The 12,374-nt window shown below is 37.3% G+C and overlaps 1 protein-coding gene across 2 annotated transcripts in view; it reads left to right on the top strand.

Moving 5' to 3' along the window:
• SH3GL2 (SH3 domain containing GRB2 like 2, endophilin A1) overlaps positions 1-12,374 on the top strand; it is a 227,306-nt gene that overhangs the window by 131,026 nt on the left and 83,906 nt on the right. The window lies entirely within an intron of this gene.

Raw genomic sequence — 12,374 nt, 5'->3', positions numbered from 1 at the left:
GCTGTTAAGGAATGTTAAGCCTGGGAGTGACGTGGGTCAGATTTACCTTCTAGGCAGTTCAGTCTGTGGACTACCAATCCAGGAATGAGAGGGTAAGGCTATTTCCCAAAATATTAAGCATGAATTACCATGTGATCCAGCATTTCCATTTCTGGGTATATACCCAAAAGAACTGAAAGCTAGAACTTGAACAGATTTGTACACCCATGTTCACAGCAGTATAATCACAATACCCAAAAGGTAGAAACAACCCAAATGTCCATCCACAGATGAATGGATAAACAAAATGTGATATACATATAATGGAATATTTTTTAGTCTTAAAAGCAAAGGAAATTCTGACACATGCTACAGCATGGATGGGCCTTGAGGACATTATGCTAAGTGGAATAAGCCAGTCATCATTTGAGAAGTGTATTAATCATACCTACTTTGTAGAACAACAGGGTAGTCCTAATTTATGTAAAGCGTTTCAAAGGCTACTTGATGCACAGTAACTCCTCAGTAAACATGACTGCTACTACTAGTATTTCTTTATTTGAAGCAACAGCTTGTGAATTTGGCCCATTCACCTTGCTTACTTATCTTCAAAGGAATGTCTTATTTTTAACAGCTTTATTGAGGTATCGTAGCTATAAAGTAGCTGTAAATATTTAAAGTGTACAGTTTGATAAGTTTTATATATATCCATCAACCACCATTAAAATCCAGAAAGTGAACATACCCATTACACCCCCAAAAGCTTTCTTAAGCCCCTTGGTAATCTCTCCCTCCCACTCCTGACTCTGTCTCCCCAGGCAACCACTAATATTCTTTCCCTTACCATAAATTAGTTTGCATTTTCTAGAGTTTTATATAAATGTAATTATACAGTATGTATTCTTTTTTTGTCTGATTTTTTTCATTCAGTGTAATTACTTTGAGATACATCCAAGTTTTACATGTATGAATAGTTTATTACTTTATATTGCCAAGTATATTCTATTGTATGGATATACCACAGTTTGTTTATTCATATGCACCTGTTGATGGATGATCGGGTTGCTTCCTGTTTGGGGTATTGCATATAAAGCTGCTATGAATATTCATCTATAAGTAGTTCTATGTAAAAAACTTGGGTTTTTTTTGTTTTGTTTTAAAAATGTATTTTTTTATTATGTTCAGTTAGCCAACATACAGTACATCATTAGTTTTTGATGTGTGGTGTTCAATGATTCATTAGTTGTGTATAACATCCAGTGCTCATCACAACACCTGCCCTCCTTAATACCCATCACCTGGCTATCCCATCCCCCCAGCCCCCTCCCTTCTGTAACGCTCAGTTTGTTTCCTGGAGTCTGGGGTCTCTCAGGGTTTGTCACCGGGGTCTTTCAGGGTTTGGCTTCCTCTCTGATTTCTTCCCATTCAGTTTTCCCTCCTTTTCCCTATGGTCCTGTCTAGCAAAATAAATAGGTATTTTATTTCTAGAAAAAAAATTATTTAAAGTGGAAGAAAATGTATTTATTATTTACTTCACTGAAATAATCCCATAAGAATAATATAGATCTGTTTATTTGAAAGGATCAGATTCCATTGTATAAAGCAACATGGTCAAAATAAAGCAGGAGTCACATCACATATCTGCAGCGGTAAGCAGTGCAAATAATTGTTCAAAATCGTATGGTTAGATATTATCACTAAAACAGTGTAGAGAAGATGTGGCTGGAACAGAACAAAAACTTGATGTTACTGCTTTTTTAGAGCTGAATCAGTGATCTGTCCTACTTAAAAATGTGTTGCCTTTAATTACTTTAATGACAGTGGTTTTAGGTGGAAGTGCCTCTACTTAGCCACCAAAAAGCAGCATGTTCTTATTCCTTAGTTTTATTCTTCATTCTTATGTTTTCTCTTCCTCAGACTATGACGTATCTGTATCACAGCTGACATTTTTCAGTTTTACTCAACGAATACTGAGACGTATGCAGACCAAACTGAGACAGCTCAGAATTTAGAGAAGTAAATAGTGGAGGATGGAAGAGAAATTGTGTCTATAATCAAGTAATACAAAAATTCTTGATTTTAGGCATACCAAACTAGGTTCCATACTCAAAACCCCCTTAAAGGGAAAAGGAGTAGTTGTTGAATATACATTTCTGTCCACTTTTTTTTTTTTTTTCTCTTGGGTAAATCTAGGAGAGGGATGGCTGGATAGTAGATACGTGTTTAAATTTTGAGGAAACCACCAAAGTGTTTTACAAAGTGATTGTTCCATTTTATGTTCCAGTAGCAGTGTGTGAGAGTTCCTGTTGTCCCCATCCTTACCAATGCATGGTATGGTAGGCTTTTTTTTTTTTTTAATATTTTATTTATTTGACAGAGAGAGACACAGCGAGAGAGGGAACACAAGCAGGGGGAGTGGGAGAGGGAGAAGCAGGCTTCCCGCCGAGCAGGGAGCCCGATGTGGGGCTTGATCCCAGGACCCTGGGATCATGACCTGAGCTGAAGGCAGCCGCTTAACGACTGAGCCACCCAGGCGCCCCTGTGGTAGGCTTTTAAATTTTAGCCACTCTAATAGGTTTGCAGTGGAGTTTAGTTGTGTTTTTTTTTCTTTTAAGAATTCTTCTTTTTTTTTTAAGATTTTATTTATTTGAGAGAGAGGGAGGGAGAGAGGGAGAGAGAGCGTGAGAGAGCACATGCAGGGCCAAGGGGCAGAGGGAGAAGCAGACTCCTGCTGAGCAAGGAGCCCCATGTGGTGACTCGATCCCAGGACGCTGGGATCATGACCTGAGCCGAAGGCAGACGCTTAACCCAGGCGCCCCTTTAGTTATGGTTTTAATTTGTATTTCTCTAATGACAAATGATGCTGAACATCATTTTTGTGTGCTTATTTGCCATTCCTATATGTTCTTTGATGATGTATATGTGCAAATCTTTTGCCCGTTTTTTTATTGGGTTGTTTGTTACTAAGTTTTGAAAATTGTTTATGAAGTTCTTTATTAGGTATATGCTTTGTAAATATTTTCTCTCAGTCCAGGGCTTGACTTTTCATTTTCAAAGCAGTGTTTTTAGAGGAGCAGAAGCTTTAATTTTGATGAAAATCTAATTCATCAACATTTTCTTTTATGATTTGTGCTTTTGGTGTCATATCTAAAAATCTTTGCCCTATAATCTTCACCAGGGTTACAAAGATTTTGTCCTGTTTGCTTTCAGAGATTTCATAGTTTTAGATATTAGAGTTAGATCTATGATCAGGTTGAGTTATTTTTGTATATGGTAGAATACATGGACTGAAGTTTTTGGGTGTGTTTTTGTATATGGATATCCAGTTGTTTGGTATTATTGGCCATAAACTGTTCTTTCATCACTGAATTGTCTCTTCACCTCTGTTAAAAAAAAAAAAAAAAGTTTTCCTATATATCTGGATTGATTTCTGGACTCTTATCCTATTGATCTCTTTGTCTGTCTTGACGCAAATACCAAACTGTCATGATTACTATAGCTTTATAGTAAGTCTTGAAATCAGATAATGTTAGCTCTCCAACTTTGTTCTTTTTCTAAATCATTTTTTTTAAAGATTATTTATTTATTTATTTGAGAGAGAGAGAGAGAGTATGAGTGGGGTGGGGAAGAGCAGAGATAGAGGGAGAAGCAGACCCCGCACTGAGTAGAGAGCTTGATGCGGGGCTCGATCTCAGGACCCTGGGATCATGACCTGAGCCGAAGGCAGACGCTTAACCGACTGAGCCATCCAGGCGCCCCTTTCTAAGTCATTTTGATTGTTCATATGCTTCATGTTTCTGAGTGGATTTTAGAATGTTTGTCAGTTTCTACACATACATGAAAAGACTGCTAAGATTTTGATTGGAATTGCATTGAATCTATAGATCAACTTAGGGAAATAGAGATCTTAACAACATTTTCTCTGACCCATGAATGAAGTATATCTATTTAGATCTTTTAAATTTTTTCTTAGCAATGTTATAGTTTTCAGTGTACGGGTCTTGTACATCTTTTTGTCATATTTTTCTCCAAATATTTTACATTTTTGATGCTATTTTATTTTACTTTTAAAGATTTTATTTATTTGAGGCAGAGAGAGAGAGCATGAGCACTGAACAAGGAGCCTGACATGGGGCTCAATCCCAGGACCCTGGGATCATGACCTGAGCCAAAAGCAGATGCTTACCCGACTGAGCCACCCAGTTGCCCCTTTGATGCCATTTATTTTTTTTAAATTTAAATTCAATTAGCCGACATATAGTAAGTATATCATTAGTTTCAGAAGTAGTGTTCAGTAATTTATCAGTTGCGTATACAGCCAGTGCATATCACATCACATGCTCTCCTTAATATCCATCACTCAGTTACCCCATCCCCCACCTACCTGTCCTCCAGCAACCCTGTTTGTTTCCTATAGTTAAGGGTCTCTCATGGTTCCTCTCCCTCTCTGATGACTTCCCATTCAGTTTTCCCTCCCTTCCCCTGTGATCCTCTACACTGTTTCTTATATTCCACGTATGAGTGAAACCATATGATAACTGTCTTCCTCTGACTGACTTATTTCACTCAGCCTAATACCCTCCAGTTCCATCCATGTCGGTGTAAATGGTAAATATTCATCCTTTCTGATGGCTCAGTAATATTCCATTGTTTATATATATCACACCTTTGATGCCATTTTAAATGGTATTTTTATTTCAGCTTCTGATTGTTCATTGCTAGTATATAAAAACAATTGATTTTTGTATATTGACCTTATAATCTGCAATAACTTGCTAAACTCACTTATTAGTGCTAGTGTGTTTTTTTTGTTTGTTTTTGTAGATTACATTGGATTCTCTACACAATCGTGTCATCTCTTTTCTTCATAATTTGGATTCTTTTTATTTCCTTTTCTGTCTTTATTCTATGATAATAAGTATCTCATTGGCTAGTAACCTCTGTTACAGTGTTGAGTAGGAATGGTAAGCTTCAACATCCTTGTGAACATTCTGTCTTTGTTCCTGATCACGGGGGTGGGGGCAGTGGAAAGCATTCAATTTTTCACCATTGAGTACAATATTACCTGTAGATGCCCTTTTTCATTTTGAAGGCATTCTTTATATTCATAGTTTCTTGAGAGTTTTTATGAGAAGTAGATACTGGATTTTGTCAAATGATTTTTTGGCATCGATTGAGATGACCATATGATTTCCCTTTTTTAGTTTCTTAATATGGTGATTGATTTTTGGAATGTTGATCTAACCCTATGTGCTTGGGATAAACTTCATTATTCCTTTAAAATTTGTAGAATCTGTAGTCATGTTGCCTCTCATTCCTAATATTAGTGATCTATGTCATCTTTCTTTTTTTCCTGATAAGCCTACCTAAAAGTTTTATTGATCTTCTCAAAGAGTCAGCTTTCGGTTTTATTGACTTTTCTCTATTGTTTTTCTGTCCTTTATTTTGCTTTGAACTTCACTATTTTCTTTCTTCTGCTTACTTTGGGTTTAATTTGCTTTACTTGTAGTTTCTTTCTTTCTTTTTTTTTTTTTAAGATTTTATTTATTTATTTGACAGAGAGAGACACAGCGAGAGAGGGAACACAAGCAGGGGGAGTGGGAGAGGGAGAAGCAGGCTTCCCGCGGAGCAGGGAGCCCGATGTGGGGCTCGATCCCAGGACCCTGGGACCATGACCTGAGCCGAAGGCAGATGCTTAACGACTGAGCCACCCAGGTGCCCCTACTTGTAGTTTCTTAAGATGGAGTCCAAAGGCATTGATAGAGACCTTTTTTCTTTTTAATATAGTTGTTTAGTGCTATAATTTTTTCCTTAAATACCACTTTAGTGACGTCCTACAAATTTTGATATGTCATATTGTCATTCAGTTCAAAACACTTTCTAATTTCTCTGGGAGTTCTTCATTAACCAGTGATTATTAGAAGTGAAATATTTATTTATACATATTTGGGGATTTTTCAGAGACCTTTCTGTTATTGATTTCTAATTTAATTCCATTGGGGTTAGAATATATACTTTGTATGACTTCAGTCATTTTAAATGTACTGAGACTTGTTTTATGGCCAACAGTATTGTTTGTTTTGCTAAGTATTACATGTATACTTGAGAAGAATGTGTATTTTGTTGTTGTTGGGTGGAGTCTATAAATGTTAACCAGGCCAGATTGGTTATAGGGTAGTTAAAATCTACTATACACCTAGTGATGTTCTCTCTACCTATTCTAATTACTGAGAAGGGGTACTGAAATCTCCAACTTTAATTTTGGATTTATCAGTTTTTAATGTTTTTATATGTATTTTTGCTTCATTCATCTGAAGATCTAATATTGGGGCATAAATATTTAGGATTATTATATCCTCTTGATTAATTGACTCCTTTATTATTATAAAATAACCTTCTTTGTCCCTGGTAATATTCTTTCCTCTGAAATCTACGTTTTCTAATATCAGAGATACTATTTTGTGTTACCATGGTGTATCTTCTTGACTTGTGTAACCATGTGTATCTTTTTCTGTCCTTTTATTTATTTATTTATTTTTAATTATGTTAATCACCATACATCACATCATTAGTTTTTGATGTAGTGTTCCATGATTCATTGTTTGCGTATAACATCCAGTGCTCCATGCAGAACGTGCCCTCTTTAATACCCATCACCAGGCTAACCCATCCTCCCACCCCCTTCCCCTCTAGAACCCTCAATCCATTTTTCAGAGTCCATCGTCTCTCATGGTTCGTCTCCCCCTCTGATTTCCCCCCCTTCATTCTTCCCCTCCTGCTATCTTCTTCTTCTTCTTCTTTTTTTTTAAACATATAATGTATTATTTGTTTCAGAGGTACAGGTCTGTGATTCAACAGTCTTACACAATTCACAGTGCTTACCATAGCACATACCCTCCCCAATGTCTATCACCCAGCCACCCCATCCCTCCCACCCCCCACCACTCCAGCAACCCTCAGTTTGTTTCCTGAGATAAAGAATTCCTCATATCAGTGAGGTCATATGGTACATGTCTTTCTCTGATTGACTTATTTCGCTCAACATAACACCCTCCAGTTCTATCCACGTCGTTGCAAATGGCAAGATCTCATTCCTTTTGATGGCTGCATAATATTCCATTGTGTATTTATACCACATCTTCTTTATCCATTCATCTGTTGATGGACATCTTGGCTCTTTCCACAGTTTGGCTATTGTGGACATTGCTGCTATAAACATCGGGGTGCACGTACCCCTTCGGATCCCTACATTTGTATCTTTGGGGTAAATACCCAGTAGGGCAATTGCTGGATCGTATGGTAGCTCTATTTTCAACTTTTTGAGGAATCTCCATACTGTTTTCCAGAGTGGCTGCACCAGCTTGCACTCCCACCAACAGTGTAGGAGGGTTCCCCTTTCCCCGCATCCCCGCCAACATCTGTCGTTTCCTGACTTGTTAATTTTAGCCATTCTGACTGGTGTGAGGTGGTATCTCATTGAGGTTTTGATTTGGATTTCCCTGATGCCGAGTGATGTTGAGCACTTTTTCATGTGTCTGTTGGCCATTTGGATGTCTTCTTTGTAAAAATGTCTGTTCATGTCTTCTGCCCATTTCTTGATTGGATCATTTGTTCTTTGGGTGTTTAAGTTTAAGAAGTTCTTTATAGATTTTGGATACTAGCCCTTTATCTGATATGTCATTTGCAAATATCTTCTCCCATTCTGTCGGTTGTCTTTTGGTTTTGTTGACTGTTTCTTTTGCTGTGCAAAAGCTTTTTATCTTGATGAGGTCCCAATAGTTCATTTTTGCCCTTGCTTCCCTCTGTCCTTTTATTTTTAACTTATTAGTGTCCTTATGTTTAAAGTGTGTTTCTCATAAGCAAATATTGTGCTTTATTCTTTTATGCCATCTGACAATCTCTACCTTTTAATTGGAGGTGCTTAGACCATTTACATTTAATGTGTTTATGATATCTTTAGGTTTAACTATATCATCTTGCTACTTTCTATTCATTCCATCTGTCCTTTCTTTTCCTCTTTTTTTTCCTATTTTGGATTATTTTTATGATTTGAATTTACCTCTCTTGTTTTATTGGCCATATGTGTTTGTTTTGTTATTTTAGTGGTTGCTTTAGGTGGTGTACCATATCCATCTTTAATTTATCATGGTCTACCTTCAAGTGATATTTACTATTTTATGTATAGTATAAGAACCTTACAGCAGTGTGCTTCCTGTCTTCCCATCTTGCACTTTATATTATTATTGTCATATATTTTACTTTTAGTTGTATTATAATCCCCAAGGCACATAGTTATTATTTTTGTTTAAACAATCATTTATCTTTTAAATACATTTTAATAAGGGCAAAAATCATGTATTTAACTGTGTGGCATTTTTTATGCTCTTCATTTTTCATGTAGATTCACATTTCCATCTGGTATCATTTTGTTTTTCCCTGTATCTTCTTTAACATTTCTTCTAGTGTGGTTCTTGTGGTAATAAATTATTTCAGTTTTCATATGTCTGAAAATATGTTGTCTTTGCTTTTGAAAGTTGTTTTCACTGGATAAAGAATTTTTGGTTGACAATTTTTTTCTTTTACTACTTTAAAGATGCTGCTCCACATTCTTTGCTTTCTGTTGTTTATGTTGTCATTCAGAAATTTGGATCTTCTGTATGTCACATGGCTTTTTTCCTCTTTTAAGATTTCTTGATTACTCGTTTTGAGCAATTTGATTATGATTTACTTTGGCCCAGGTTTCTTTATTTTCTTATATTTAGGGTTCACTGAACTTCTTGGATTTATGGGTTTATACTTTTCCTAAAGTTTAGAAAAATTTCAGTTCATTCTTCAGATCTTTTCTCTGCCACACCCAAACTCTCCTCTCCTTCATGAACTAAAATCACCTGTGACATTGTGAACTTACACTCACTTGAACTCGTCACAGCTCATTGATGCTCCTTTCTCTTTGGTTTTTTAGATCCATTTTTTTCTCTGTGTTTCATTTTTAGATACTTTCAATTGCTATGTTTTCAATTCCACTAATTTTTTCCCCTGCAGTATCTCCTATTATTAATTTTTCATCTCAGACATTATAGTTTTCATCACTAGGAATTTGATTTGCATATATATGTCTTTATTTAACTTTTGAACATATGGAATATAGTTATAATTGTTTTAATATCTTTGTCAATTAATTTTATCATCTCTGTCAGTTTTGAGTTGGATTTAATTGGTTGGTTTTTCTCATTATGGATTTTTTAAATTTTTGCTTCTTTGCATGGTTGTGTGATATTGTGAATTTTACCATATTAAGTGCTGAATATTTTTATTCTATAAGAAATCTTCAACTTGGTTCTGGGATGTAGCTTAATTACATAGAAATGCTTTTATCCTTCTGCATATTGCTTTTTAGACTTGCTGGGGAGGAGCAGTGCAATGTTTAGTTTATAACTAAAGCATCTTACTTCCCACTACTGAAATGAATCACTCACCTTTCTGAATAGTACACTATGGGTCAGTTATGGTTTTCCAGTATGTCTAGTGAGAATAGGCAGTATTCCTGGCTTTGTGGCTTTGTGTGAATGTTGGGTACTATTCCCTCTGATCTCCTTGGATAGTTCTTTTAGTATTCTTGGTTAGTATCCTCACATGTGTGTGTTGATCAGTTTTCTGCTGACTAGTCAAGAGGACTCTGTAGACCTGTGAGGTATTTTCCCTGTGCATCTATGCAGTTCTTGCCACTCTGGTAGTCGGTCTTACAAATTCTAGCCATCTTGGTCTATCCTTAGACACTGCTCTCTGAAGCTTCACCTGTGTGAAGCTCTTTGCATTGTGGTCTAGAAAATCTCTCATGGCAGCAAGTGAGGACAGCTATAGGGCCCTTCTCACTTGTTTCCTACCAGTGAGGGATGAATGTCTTTCATTTCCTGATGCCCAGTCTTGAAAACTGTTGTTTCTCTCACACATGTGTATGTGCACACATACACACACACATACATGTATACATACATATTATATGGTTGGTTGTTTGGTTGGTTGGTTTCAGACAGGAGGATAAATCAGCCCTTACTTACTCTGTCTTGCTCTGGAATTAGTCTGATTTGAATTGTCAGAACCTATGAGCTAAATGATCTTTAAATGCATCCAATGGAAGTAGTGATAGAAGGCTGAGGGTCTCATTCTCTTTCTATCCATAACCAGCCTGTGTAAGCTGTCTCAAGACAGACGCATGGAGCCTGCTAGTTGGATGGAACTTTATAGGTTTTTGTGGCCAATCGTTTCACTGATGCGTACAACCCTTTTTGTACAGTCTCGCCTATACTTTCACATTTTGGGCAACTCTCCTTTTTGAGGAATACATTTTCTATTTTAGATGTTTTTCATGGTTAGAAACTTCTTTTTAATATGAGCTGGAGTCCATCTCCTGCTTTGCTTACCTCCATCTAAATTTGTCTGGTGATGTCATGTGAAATTAGTCTAATCCCTTTCCACACAATAGTCCCACTCATGTTTGAGGACTTCTTGCTTGCTTCCTTCCCCATTCATCTCTCCAGGATAAATATCTCTTGATCTCTGTCAATCTCAGTTGTCTCATTTCTAGAATGTGGTATTTGCTTAAAAAAAAAAAAAAACAACAAAAAACGGATTCTTGTGTCTATGAGTGCCTTCTTTAATGAGTCAGATACCATGCCAGATGCTAAGGATGCAGAAGAGAATATGCTTTCTCTGCCTTCCAGAAATTCAGTGGGGGAAGGGAATTCAAATGAGGCAGCACAGAGATAAAAGTGCCTATAAATGGAAGTATGAAGGGTATGCTGGACCTGGCCCAGGATTTTAGGGAAGATCAAGTTAATTAAGATATTCGAAGTATAGTCTATACACTATAAAAGGACTATAATGTGTTTGGTATTATCATTATTAGCAGTAGGCAAAGATGTATCAACAGCTGATCTGTCCCCATTATTTGTCCCCGAAGTATGTTATGCCTCTGACCTTTTCAATTTTGAAGTTCTGTTTGAAATCCCTGGGTTCCACATACTTAATGAGTTTTGATATGTGATGGTGCCCACAGGAGGTAAACCCTGCCAATAAGTTCACTTCTCCTCCTGCTACAGCAGATTATTTGGGCTCAGCTCTCATAAAAGACAAGTTGTACCCAGTGGATTTTTATGTGAATTCAGATCTTGTAAGCTAGGGGTACTGTAAATCCCTACTGCTGCTTTATTGTTTCACACTTCAAAACTCTAGATGGCAATGATAATACTTCAGTACTTAACATATGGAGAAACAGAAAACCACTTGCAGAAGAAAGTGTTGGCAAAATTCAGATATCGTGATTCTGTAGCACTAGGTCACTCTGTGCCTCCCTCACAGGGTGTTAGAGCTTCTCCTTGTGATTTTTAAAGCATGTTATTACATTGCCAACAATGTAAGAGGAAGAACTATGTATTAATGCTGCTGAGGTTGGGGTTTAGGAGGACATACAGTGTGGCAGCATTTCTTACACTTGGGGAGACTGTTAAAAATGCAGATTCCTAAGACCCCACCTCCAAATATTCTGATTTAGCCATTTGGTGGGTATTGGGGGTTGGTGAGCTGCAGTTGTCTTGAAGTTAGTTTCTGGAAATTCTAGTACAGGTGGGACCTGCTTTGAGAAACATTGGTGGGGGAGTGAGCCTGTGATGTGAGGGAAGTGCATCTTCTTGTCTTGCTGCTTTTTTTTTTTTTTAAGAGATTATTTATTTGAGAGAGAGAGCAAGCATTGAGCAGGATGGGGGGCAGAGGGAGAGAGAGAAGCAGGCTTCCCACTAAGCAAGGAGCCTGATGCTATGCCTGGATTGATCCCAGGACCCTGAGATCATGACCTGAGCTGAAGGCAGAGGCTTAACTGACTGAGCCACCCAGGCGCCCCAGTCTTGTCTTGCTTTTTTTTTTTTTTTTTTAAATTTTTTTATTGTTATGTTAATCCCCATACATTACATCATTAGTTTTAGATATAGTGTTCCATGATTCATTGTTTGTGCATAACACCCAGTGCTCCATGCAGAACGTGCCCTCCTCAATACCCATCACCAGGCTAACCCATCCTCCCAACCCCCTCCCCTCTAGAACCCTCAGTTTGTTTTTCAGAGTCCAATGTCTCTCATGGTTCTTCTCCCCCTCCGATTTCCCCCCCTTCATTCTTCCCCTCCTGCTACATTCTTCTTCTTTTTTTCTTTCTTAACATATATTGCATTATTTGTTTCAGAGGTACAGATCTGAGATTCAACAGTCTTGCACAATTCACAGCGCTTACCAGAACACATACCCTCCCCAGTGTCCATCACCCAGTCACCCCATCCCTCCCACCCCACCCCCCACTCCAGCAACCCTCACTTTGTTTCCTGAGATTAAGAATTCCTCATATCAGT

The sequence above is a fragment of the Phoca vitulina genome, unplaced genomic scaffold, assembly GCF_004348235.1.
Source record: "Phoca vitulina isolate PV1807 unplaced genomic scaffold, GSC_HSeal_1.0 scaffold67, whole genome shotgun sequence".
In the NCBI taxonomy this organism is placed as follows: Eukaryota; Metazoa; Chordata; class Mammalia; order Carnivora; family Phocidae; genus Phoca; species Phoca vitulina.
Note: the sequence above shows the minus strand (reverse complement) of the source record. Positions and strands in the feature narration are given on the sequence as shown.